General features: G+C 44.9%; 1 protein-coding gene and 1 pseudogene across 1 annotated transcript in view; one reads left to right on the plus strand and one right to left on the minus strand.

Annotated features, from left to right (window-relative positions):
- LOC108297003 (putative G antigen family E member 3) overlaps nucleotides 1-4518 on the minus strand; it is a 38791-nt gene extending 34273 nt beyond the window's left edge. The window contains exon 1 of the mRNA XM_017519620.2: nucleotides 4357-4518. The gene's annotated coding sequence lies outside the window, so the exon portion shown is untranslated. The remainder of the gene's footprint in view (nucleotides 1-4356) is intronic.
- LOC108296993 overlaps nucleotides 1-7555 on the plus strand; it is an 8925-nt pseudogene extending 1370 nt beyond the window's left edge.
- Nucleotides 7556-11151: the final 3596 nt, after the last annotated feature.

Here is an 11151-nt window from a genome sequence, read left to right on the forward strand (position 1 = left end):
AAACATGAAAAAATGCTCATAATCACTGGTCATCAGAGAAATGCAAATCAAAACTACATTGAGATATCATTTCATGCCAGTTAGAATGGTGATCATTAAAAAATCTGGAGATAACAGATGCTGGAGAGGATGTGGAGAAATAGGAACTCTTTTACACTGTTGGTGGGAGTGTCAATTAGTTCAACCATTGTGGAAGTCAGTATAGTGATGCCTCAAGTATCTAGAAATAGAAATTCCATTTGACCTAGCAATCTCATTACTGGGTATATACCCAAAGGATATAAATCATTCTATTATAAAGACACATGCACACGTATGTTCATTGTGGCATTGTTTACAATAGCAAAGACCTGGAACCAACCCAAATGCTCGTCAATGATAGACTGGACAAGGAAAATGTGGCACATATGCACCATGGAATACTATGCAGCCATAAAAAATGATGAGTTTGTGTCCTTTGTAGGGACATAAAAGAATCTGGAAACCATCATTCTCAGCAAACTGACACAAGAACAGAAAACCAAACACTGCATGTTCTCACTCGTAGGCAGGTGTTGAACAATGAGAACACATGGACACAGGGAGGGGAGCATCACACACTGGGGTCTGTTGTGAGGGGCTAGGGGAGAGATGGGGGTGGGGAGGTTGGGAGGGGTAACATGGGGAGAAATGCAAGATACAGGTGATGGGCGGATGGAGACAGCAAACCACCTTGCCATGTACGTAACAATCTTGCATGATCTGCACATGTACCCCAGAACCTAAAGTACAATTAAAAAAAAGAAATTCTAAAAGAAGTTCTAAACCTTGAAACACACCAAAATAGAACCTCTTGAAAGCTTAAAACTCACAAGGTCTATGAAATAATAACACAATTAAAACAAATCTAGGTAATAATTGACATAATAAAGAAAACAGTGCCTCATATCTCAATATTAACATTGAATGTAAATGGTCTAAACCCTCCTCTTAAAAGATACATATGGCAGAACAGATAATAAATCACGATCCAAATATCTACTGTCTTCAAGAGACTCACCTAACACCAAATGTTCTATACAAATTCAAGGTAAAAGGGTGGAAAAAGGTACTCCATGCAAATGGAAACCAAAAGTGAGCAGGAGTAGCTATTCTTATATGAGACAAAACAGACTTCAAAGCAGTGACAGTTAAATTTAAAAAAAAAGACAAAGATGATCACTATAAAATGATAAAAGGATTAATTCAACAAGAAAATAATAGCATCTTAAAGTTATATGCACCAAATCCTGGAGCTCCTAGATTCATAAAACAGTTACTACTAGACCTCAGAGGAGAGACCCCCTTACCTCCTATTTTACCTCCTCCCTCCCCGACTTCCAGATGGGAAGAAGGGTGAAGAAGGGATAAATAAAATAAAATGCCAAAGAGCTGGGAAAATGACTCCCTTTTTAGTTCCCAGCATCTCTGCTATCTGTTAACCTTGAAAGAGTTGCGAATGAATGTTATTCCTGCTGGCTGGAGCCCGGCACTGGGTCATACCCCCACATCTGCGTGGACCAGCCTCCCTACTGGAATCACCTCTACCAACAAACAGCTTGTTGCTTTTGTCTTATCTCTGTAAGCCCCCTCCCCTGCCGGTCCCCACTCATGCTGCATATGAAATAGCAATCAATAAAGCCAAAAGATTTTAAGGTCAGATGTCCAGCAAATGGACAATGACATAGTTCCACTTCAGTTTCCCCTTTATGGTTGTAAGCCTATAAAAAGGGAGAGAAGCTGCAACTCGAGGAGCTCGGTAAATGAGGCTGTAGACCCCGAAGCTCCCGGCCAAATAAAAAGCCACTTCCTTTCTCAGTTCAGTGTTCTAGAGGTTTGTTCCCCACCGCTCCTGCTTCATTTTTGGTTCCCTGACTGGGAAACAAGTTTTGGTTGGCAGACAGCCAGGACAGCCTTCCAGGCAGCTTTGCCCTGCCCTGCAGAGCATCCCCATGGAGACTCCAGCCCACTTGGGCAATGGGATGCTGAGAGGGCTCCCAGGTAGGCATTGGACCCGGTGGACCCTTCTCCCACAGCACAGCCAGGCAGACTCATGGGGATCTGGCACAGAGGCTGAATCCCAAGAAGAAACTTGTGTGCTCTGAGTCTGGACATCAGAAACTTGGTAGGATTAATTCTGAGAAGCTTCACTGGCCCACCCCACTGGGTGGAAGTGTGGCCTGATTACCCACTGTGTGCCAAGGTAGGCACTTGGTTTTGGTTCTTTTCTTGTGTGTGTGTGTCCTGAGAGCCAGCAAAGAGTGGGATAGGGCCTACTGAGCTGGCAACCGACATAGTGCAGTGGGGAATAGCTTACCTGCTGCCAGGGCAGTCGTGATAGAGCACGCTGAGTCAGCACCCTGGTTCTGGTTTTGTTCCTGTGTGTGTGCCAAAGTAGGCACCTTGGTTTTGGTTCTGTTCTTGTGTGTGTGTATCAATCTCGGAACTTTGGTTTTAATTTTGTGACTCTGTAAGCCAGTCTTGGCGTCTTAAACTTGTTTCTGTTTCTAACTTGGCTAGAGGGAGATGGGTAAAATGCAGAGTAAACCCACTCCATTGAAAACTATGCTAAAGAATTTCAAGAAGGGATTTAGTGGAGATTATGATGCCACCATGACGCCAAAAAAACTTAAAACTCATGTGAAGTAGCCTTGCCAGCATTAGAGGCATATTGGCACACAGAAGGGAGCCTGGACAGGTCCCTTGTCTCCAAAGTGTGGCACAAGTTTGCAGGAAATTCATGACACCTTAACCAATTTCTGTACATAGATACTTCGTTACATTTAGTTTTAAACCTCCCACAGTGGTTAAGAGGCCAAGCAGCAGCAGTGTTAGTAGCAAAGGGACAGGCAGTTAGGAAAAAAATCTTACTCCACCTGCCAGGGGACACAGGCTTCTAAGATCTTGGCTGACTCGGCACCAGAGGACCTTCTTCCAAGAACACCCCTTCCTTACCAGGAAGAGAGGCTCCCCTCTCCAAAGCCAGAGATCTCAATGCCTCCACAGGGTCTGAACCCTCCTAGAGAGCCCAGAGTAAATAAAAAAATAAATAAATAAATTGCAGCATCAGGAGGCACTCCTCCCATAGCAGCCCTCTTCTCAGGGGCATCCCCTCCCCTGGGGGCTCATTTGCAGCCCAAGGCTGGAATGCAAATGCCCCTGATAGAGCAGCAGTATACAAGAGTAAATGAGGATGAATATATGGTGGAAAGGCATGTCTTCACATACGTACCGTTCACTTCGTCTGACCTCATCAACTGGAAGAATAACAACCCATCTTACACTGACAGACCACAAGCTTTAATTGACCTGATTCAAACTGTCATCCTAACTCATAACCCTACTGGGGCTAATTGTCACCAGCTACTCATGTATCTTTTTAACACTGATGAGAGGTGAAGAGTGCTCCAAGCAACATCTAAATGGCTGGAAGAGCATGTTCCAGCTAATTACCAAAATCACCAGGAATATGTAAGAACCCAGTTACCAGGAATCAACCCTCAGTGGGACCCAAATACCCCTGAGGGCATGCAAAGGCTAACTCAATACAGAGAGGCCTTACTGGAGGGAGTAAGAAAAGGAGCGGAAAAAGTCACAAATATATGTAAAGTATCTCAACTTAAGCAGGGGTAAAATAAGAGTCCAGCCCAGTTTTATAAAAAACTTTGTAAGGCCCCCACATGTATACTCCTTTTAACCCTGAGAACCCCGAGAATCAGCACGTAGTAAACTTAACTTTGGTAAAAATGCAAATAATATCAGAAAAAAGTTACAAAAACAGAATGGGTTCGCAGCCATGAGCACTGCACAGTTTTTGGAAATAGCCCATCAGGTATTTATAAATAGAAATGCAGTAAGCTACCGAGAGAATAAGCGAAAGAACCAGTGAAACATTGATTTGCTGGCCACGGCTATCAGAGGAACCACCTTAAAGGGGCAGGGCAAGGGGGGCCCTGGAAAAAACACCCAGTTAAATCAACCATGTCTACAGCGCAACCACTGTGCCCATTGTAAAGAAATGGGGCACTGGAAAAATGAGTGTCCTCATTTTTTTGGCAGGGGAACAGGGTAACTCCAAGCAAGAAGCCTCAGGAAAGGTGAGACTACCCTGTTTGGCTTGGCGGGGGGGGGCCAATGGACTAAAGGGGACCGGGCTTGGATGCCCCCAAAAAGCCCATGGTCAGGATGGACGGGGAGCAAGGACGTTGATTTCTTAATTGATACTGGAGCAGAGCACTCGGTGGTGACCCAACCCATAGCCCCTTTGTCCAGCAAGACAATAAATATAATTGGGGCAACTGGAGTTTCAGAAAAACAGGCTTTTTGCCTGCTACTTACCTGCTCAATGGGAGGCCGAGATTATACAACAGTTCTTGTGCAAGCCGGATTGCCCTCTACCCCTCTTGGGAAGAGACTTGCTGAGCAAACTAAAAGCTACTATCACTTTTACTGATAAGGGCTCTCTGCAGCTCAAACTGCCTCAGGCAGGAATAATTATGGCTCTCACAGTCCCGAGGGAGGAGGAGTGAAGACTCTTCCTGACAGAGCCAGGAGGAGAATTAACCCCTGCACTGACCAAGTGATGGCCACAGGTCTGGGCAGAAGACAACCCCCCAGGTTTGGCAGTAAACCATGCCCTGGTGGTTATCAAAGTAAAGTTGGGGGCACTACCAATTAGACAGAAGCAGTACTCAGTACCAAGAGAAGTTCTTTGAGGGCATCCAGGTTCATCTCAGACACCTGAAAGCTTATGGTATTATGGGTCCCTGCCAGTCTCCTTGGAACACACCTCTCCTACCTGTCCCCAAGCTGGGGACCAAGAACTTTAGATTGGTGCAGGATCTGTGCTTGGTCAACCAGGCATCTGTGACCTTGCACCCCACAATGCCCAATCCCTATACGTTGCTAGGACTATTGCCAGCTGAGGCCAGCTGGTTCACTTGCTTAGACTTAAAGGATGCTTTCTTCAGTATCTGGTTAGCTCCTGAGAGCAAGAAACTGTTTGCCTTCCAGCGGGAAGATCCAGAGTCAGACGTAACAACACAGTACACCTGGACTTGACTTCCACAGGGATTCAAAAACTCCCCAACCATCTTTGGAGAGGCATTGGCCCAGGACCTCCAGAGGTTCCCCACCAAGGAGCTGGGTTGTGTGCTGCTTCAGCATGTGGATGACATTTTGCTGGAACACACAGTACCAACCAGATATGCCCAGGGAACTGACTTGCTGCTCAGACACCTGGAGACCTGTGGATACAAGACCTCCAAAAAGGAAGGCCCAAATTTGCCAACAGCAGGTGTGCTATCTGGGATTTACCATCCAGCAGGGGCAGCAAAGCCTGGGAATAGAAAGAAAGCAGGTTATCAGTAACCTGCCGGTGCCTAAGAATCAAAGGCAGGTACGAGAATTCTTGGGAGCTGTGGGATTCTGCAGACTGTGAATTCCTAACTTTGCAGTTCTGGCTAAACCCCTGTATGAAGCCACAAAGGTGGCAGGGATGGAGAGCCATTTGAGTGGAGCTCAGAGCAGCAGGGGGCCTCCTTGCAGTTAAAAGCAAAACTGGTGTCTGCCCTGGTTCTGGGACTGCCGGACTTGACAAAACCCTTTATGCTATATGTATCTGTATATAAATGGTAGTGGGGGTCCTGACCCAGACTGTGGGCCCATAGCCTTTACCAGTGGCATACTTGTCCAAACAACTGGATGGAGTTTCCAAGGGATGGCCCCCATGTCTAGGAGCCTTAGCAGCCACTGCCTTAGTGGCACAAGAGGCTGACAACTTTGGGACAGAATTTAAAGATAAAAGCCTCCAAACCGTGGTCACCTTAATGAACACAAAGTGCCATCACTGGCTCACCAATGCCCGCTTGCCTAAGTATCAGAGCCTACTGTGCGAGAATCCACACACAACCATAGAAGTTTGTAACGCCCAAAATCTGGCCGCCTTACTCCCAGTGTCTGAGGACCCAGTAACACATAACTGCCTAGAGGTACTGAACTGAGTTTACTCCAGTCAGCTGGACCTGCAGGACCAGCCATGGTCTCAGGCTGACTGGGAACTGTATGTGGATGGAATCAGTTTTGTCAGCCCTCTAGGGGAAAGGTGTGCTGGGTATGCAGTGGTGACTCTGGACTCAACTCTAGAGGCCAAGCTATTACCTTAAGGCACCTCAGCACAGACAGCAGAGTTAATAGCCTTAACTAGTGCCTTGGAATTAAGTGAAAAAAAAACTGCTAACATTTTCACTGACTCACAGTATGCATTCCTCACTCTCCAAGTACAAGGAGAAGTTCCTACTTAACTCTGGGGGCAAAGAAAATACCAACAGGAAATTTTGCAGCTACTGGAAGCAGTATGGAAGCCCCAAAAAGTAGCAGTCGTGCACTGCAGGAGACAGCAGCAAACCTCCACCACAGTAGCACAGGGAGATGCCCGTGCTGATGCGGAAGCCTAGAGGGCCACATCCATCCCATATCGGGCATCAGTTGTGGTTCCCCTACTGCCCCAGGTCCCAGACTTGGTGCCAGTTTACTCAGAGGGAGAAAAAAAATCTCCTCCAAGCTGAAGGCGGAAAGGAAATAAAGGGAGGATGGATACGCCTGCCAGATGGAAGGGTAGCAGTGCCGCAGCTGTTAGGACCTGCAGTGGTCTTAGCTGCCCATGAAACCTCCCACCTTGGTCAAGAAACCCTTGAAAAATTGTTAGGCTGGTATTTTCACATCTCTCATTCATCTGCAATAGCAAAAACAGTGACACAATGGTGTGTAACATGCAGACAGCACAATGCCAGACAAGGACCTACGGTCCCACCAGGAATCCAGGCTTATGAAAATAGTCCTTTTGAAAAGCTGCAAACAGATTTCATTTAGATGCCTAAGTGCAGAGGTAACTGACATCTGCTGGTTCTGGTATGTCCTTACTCTGGGTGGGTAAAAGCGTACCCAACACAGACTGAGAAGGCCCATGAAATGACTTGTGCTCTTTTAAGAGACATCATCCCTAGATTTGGACTGCCTTTGCGAGTTGGTTCAGACAATGGGCCTGCATTTTAACTGACCGGTGCAGAGTACAGCTAGAATGCTAGGAATAAACTGGATACTACATGCTGCCTACCAGCCTCAGAGTTCAGGCAAAGTGGAGCGAATAAACAGAACTATAAAGAATAGCTTAGGGAAGTGTGCCAGGAGATGAGGTTAAAGTAGGTATAGGTCCTTCCTGTGGTTTTGTTTAAGATTAGCTGTATTCCTTCTTAAAAAACCGGATATTCCCCTTATGAGACCCTGTATCATAGGCCTCCTCCCACTCTCTGGGGACTCCCAGGGACTTCCTGTGAATTAGGGGAAACCGAATTATGTCAGCAATTACAGGCTTTGGGAAATGTGGCAGAGAAGGTGTCTGAATGGGTTAATGAAAGATGGCCTGTCATCTTATTCTCCCCAGTTCACCCTCTCTCACCAGGTGACTGAGTTTCGATCAAGGACTAGAACGTGGGCTCCCTATGACCGAGGTGGAAAGGACCCCAAACTGTCATTCTGACAACTCCAACTGCCGTGAAGGTCAAAGGAGTTCCTGCAGCATCAGACACCTGGGAAGCGAAGACAGATCTCGATAACCCATGTAAGATCACCTTAAGGAGAACCGAGACAACAAGCCCTACTCCAGTCACACCCCGGAAGCTGACTGGTCTACGAATGGCCAAAGCATGAGGACTGCCTCCATGGGACAGGTACTCCTTCTCTTTGGACTATGGACTTGTGTCTTTGCTACCCCAGTAGATGTAAATCCCCCATCCAAGGATTGTTCCCAGTGCATACATAAGGTTACTATGGTAGGACAAAAGGTTACCACAGTTCTCTTGTTCTACAGTTATTATGAATGCACCAGAACCCTCAAAGGAACTTGTTTATATAATGCTACCCAGGACCTCATAATTGAAAATATTGTAAGGGACATGACAAAACTGATGCATGTACCCGTACAGGTCCGGCATGGGTTCAACCCTGAATCAGTGTTTGGGAATTTGTTTCCTGCTATAGGAGGGCTCAAGACCATTATCATAAGTGTGTCACTCATGATAGGAGCATGAATATTGCTCCCCTGCTTAATGCCTTTACTCCTTCAAGTGATAAAAGGATTTATTACTGCCATGGTTCAAGAAAAAACATCAGTGCAGACCTATTGCATGAACCACCACCACCAATCTGTCTCACCAGAAAATGCCAACAGTGAGGCTGAAGGTAAGAGTGAGAATTCTCACAAAAAAAAAAAAAAAAAAAAAAAAAAAAAAAAAAAAAAAAAAAAAAAAAAAAAAAAAAAAAAAAAAAAAAAAAAAAAAAAAAAAAGAGGTAAGTGAGATTCTCAAACGGGGGTAAGAGGGAAGACCCCTTTGCCTCCTTCTATTTTATCTCCTCCCTCCCCAGCTTCCAGATGGGTGAAGAAGAGAAAAAATAAAATAAAATAAAGTAGCAAAGAGCTGGGAAAATGACTCCCTTTCCAGTTCCCAGCGTCTCTGCTATCTGTTAACCTTGAAAGAGTTGCAAATGAATGTTATCCCTGCCGGCTGGAGCCTGGCACTGGGTCACGTCCCCACATCTCCAAAGTCCAGGCTCCCTCCTGGAAACACCTCTGCCAACAAACAGCTTGTTGCTTTTGTCTTGTCTCTGCAAGCCCCCTCCGCTGCTGGTCCCTGCTCACGCTGCATATGAATTAGCAAATCAATGAAGCCAAAACATTGTAAGGTTGGACGTCCAGCAAATGGAGAATGACATAGTTCTGCCTCAGTTTCCCCTTTAGCGTTGTAAACCTATAAAAGGAGAGAGAAGCTGCAGCTCAGGGAGCTCGGTGAATGAGGCTGTAGCCCCCTGCAGTTCCCAGCCAAATAAGAAGCCACTTCCTTCCTCAGTTCAGTGTTCGAGAGGTTTGTTCCCTGCCACTCCTGCTTCAGACCTAAGAAATGAAATAGACAGCAAAACAAAACAATAATAGTGGGAGACTTCAATACACCACTGATAGCACCAGACATATCTTAGAGGCAGAAAGTCAACAGACACAATGGACTTAAATGACACACTAGAACAAAGGGACTTCACAAATATTTACAGAAAATTCTGCCAAAGATTTGCAGAATATACACTCTTTTTGTCAGCTCATGGAACATTCTCCAAAATAGACCATATGGTAGGCCACAAAACAAGTCTCAATAAATTTTTTAAAATCAAAATTGTATCCAGTATCTTCTCAGACCACAGTAGAATCAGACTAGAAATCAACTCCAAAAGGAACCCCAAAAACTACACGAATACATAAAAATTAAATAATCTACTCTTATATGATATGTGGGTTAATGATATCAAGTTAAAAATTTTAAAATTCTTTAAGTTGAATGATAATATTGAGACAAGTTATCAAAATCTCTGCGATACAGAAAAAGCACTGCTAAGAGCAAAGTTTACAGTGCTAAATGCCTACATTAAAAAGTCTGAAAGAGCACAAATTGACAACTTAATGTCACCCCTCAAAGAACTGGAGAAACAAGAACAAACAACCTAAAGCTAGGAGAAAAGCAGTAACAAAGATCAAGCTATGGATATTTCTGACCCATATACTGTCTAAATGACCTACAGGTAGCTCTAGAATGGGGATTAGAGGGTTGGGACTTTCAGCCCCACCCCCAACCCTCAGGTAAGGGAGAGGGGCTGAAGGTTAAGCTGATCACCAATGGCAGGCCAATGGTTTAATCAAACATGCCTACATAATGAAAACCTCTATCAAAACCCCAAAGGACAGGGTTCATAGAGCTTCCAGCTAGCTGAACATATGGAGGGTACCATGCCCTCTATGGGCATGGAAGCTCCCTGCCCCTTCCAACATGCCTTGCCCTATGTATCTCCTGATCTGCATCCTTTCTCAGGGCATCCCACTTGCCAAAAAATATGTGAGAAGTCCCTAGGCTGCAGAGCTGGGTGACAGAATTAGGGCATAGGTAGAATAAAGGGGAAAGCAACAGGGCAACTTGCTAAGGCAAGATGACTTGGGTCCTATCTATACTGTCTTTTTATAGGCTATGGCATGGAATAGCCATGGGTTTCTCTCCTGCCTCTCACACACTGGCTTTGAGATGTTGGGCAAGATACATGTATCCTTTGGGACAGTTTCCCCATTTCCAAATTAGAAATGAGAATATTTATACTAAATTATTCCTATGAAGAATCAATGAAATAACATACCAAGTAGGCATTACATTGCAGATAAATTTGGTTTACTAGTTATATTTCCTTTTTTCCTTTAAAATTTCCATTTTTTTCTCATTCCAGTTTTCTTTACAACTGCATCTCTAGTATGTGATAACTGCTTTTGAATGTCAAGCAGAGATATCTACTTACCTTTTCAAATGAATTTCAGTTCAGAAACTTATTTGATTTAAATAAATATGTTAATTAAGTAGCAGTGTAGCTGATGTCAGACATGGCATCGATTCTAAAGTTGATTTGTAAATAACCAAGGTGTGACAAGGCCAACCCTAAGTCAATAGCACATGCTGAAATCTTGTTGGCTGTGTGTGATGCCATGAAGAATAGGCCAATATTCTGGTCAAGCAACACCACACACAACTGAATACAATAGTGTGTCAAGTGTTCAAGCATTCCCTAAGCAGCCCTGTGGTGGCGAACAGGGCCGCAAGGATCACCACTGCAGCTGTTAGTTCGGATTGTCACATATCCACAGATTTGGCCTGTAGGGAGACAATGAGCCCAAATGGATCCAAGTGGTTGATTGCTTGAAGACACAGCAAAAGCAAGAACAGCATCATGTCCCATAGTATGACACTAATTTGGAGGTACTCAGTGACAGACAGCACAGATGGTGGGTCTCTCTGCCAATGAGGAGCCCACAGATATACCCTAAGGCAGTGAGCACTTATATATTTTACAACTGTACCTTAAGACGAGCAAAGGCCTGGGCTTAACTAAAACTAGGAAGATGAATGAAGAATGGCCTTGTGTCAGCCTTCAAGAAGATAGGGAGCTGGCAAGAAAGTACCTTTGGCAGCTCCCACCATGCTGCGTATCTCCCTTTGTTTCAATGAGATTCGAGGTATTCTGCCAAGAATCAGGTTAGCCTGCAGCCTGGCT

The sequence above is a fragment of the Cebus imitator genome, unplaced genomic scaffold (genome assembly GCF_001604975.1).
Source record: "Cebus imitator isolate Cc_AM_T3 unplaced genomic scaffold, Cebus_imitator-1.0 Scaffold759, whole genome shotgun sequence".
Classification (NCBI taxonomy): Eukaryota; Metazoa; Chordata; class Mammalia; order Primates; family Cebidae; genus Cebus; species Cebus imitator.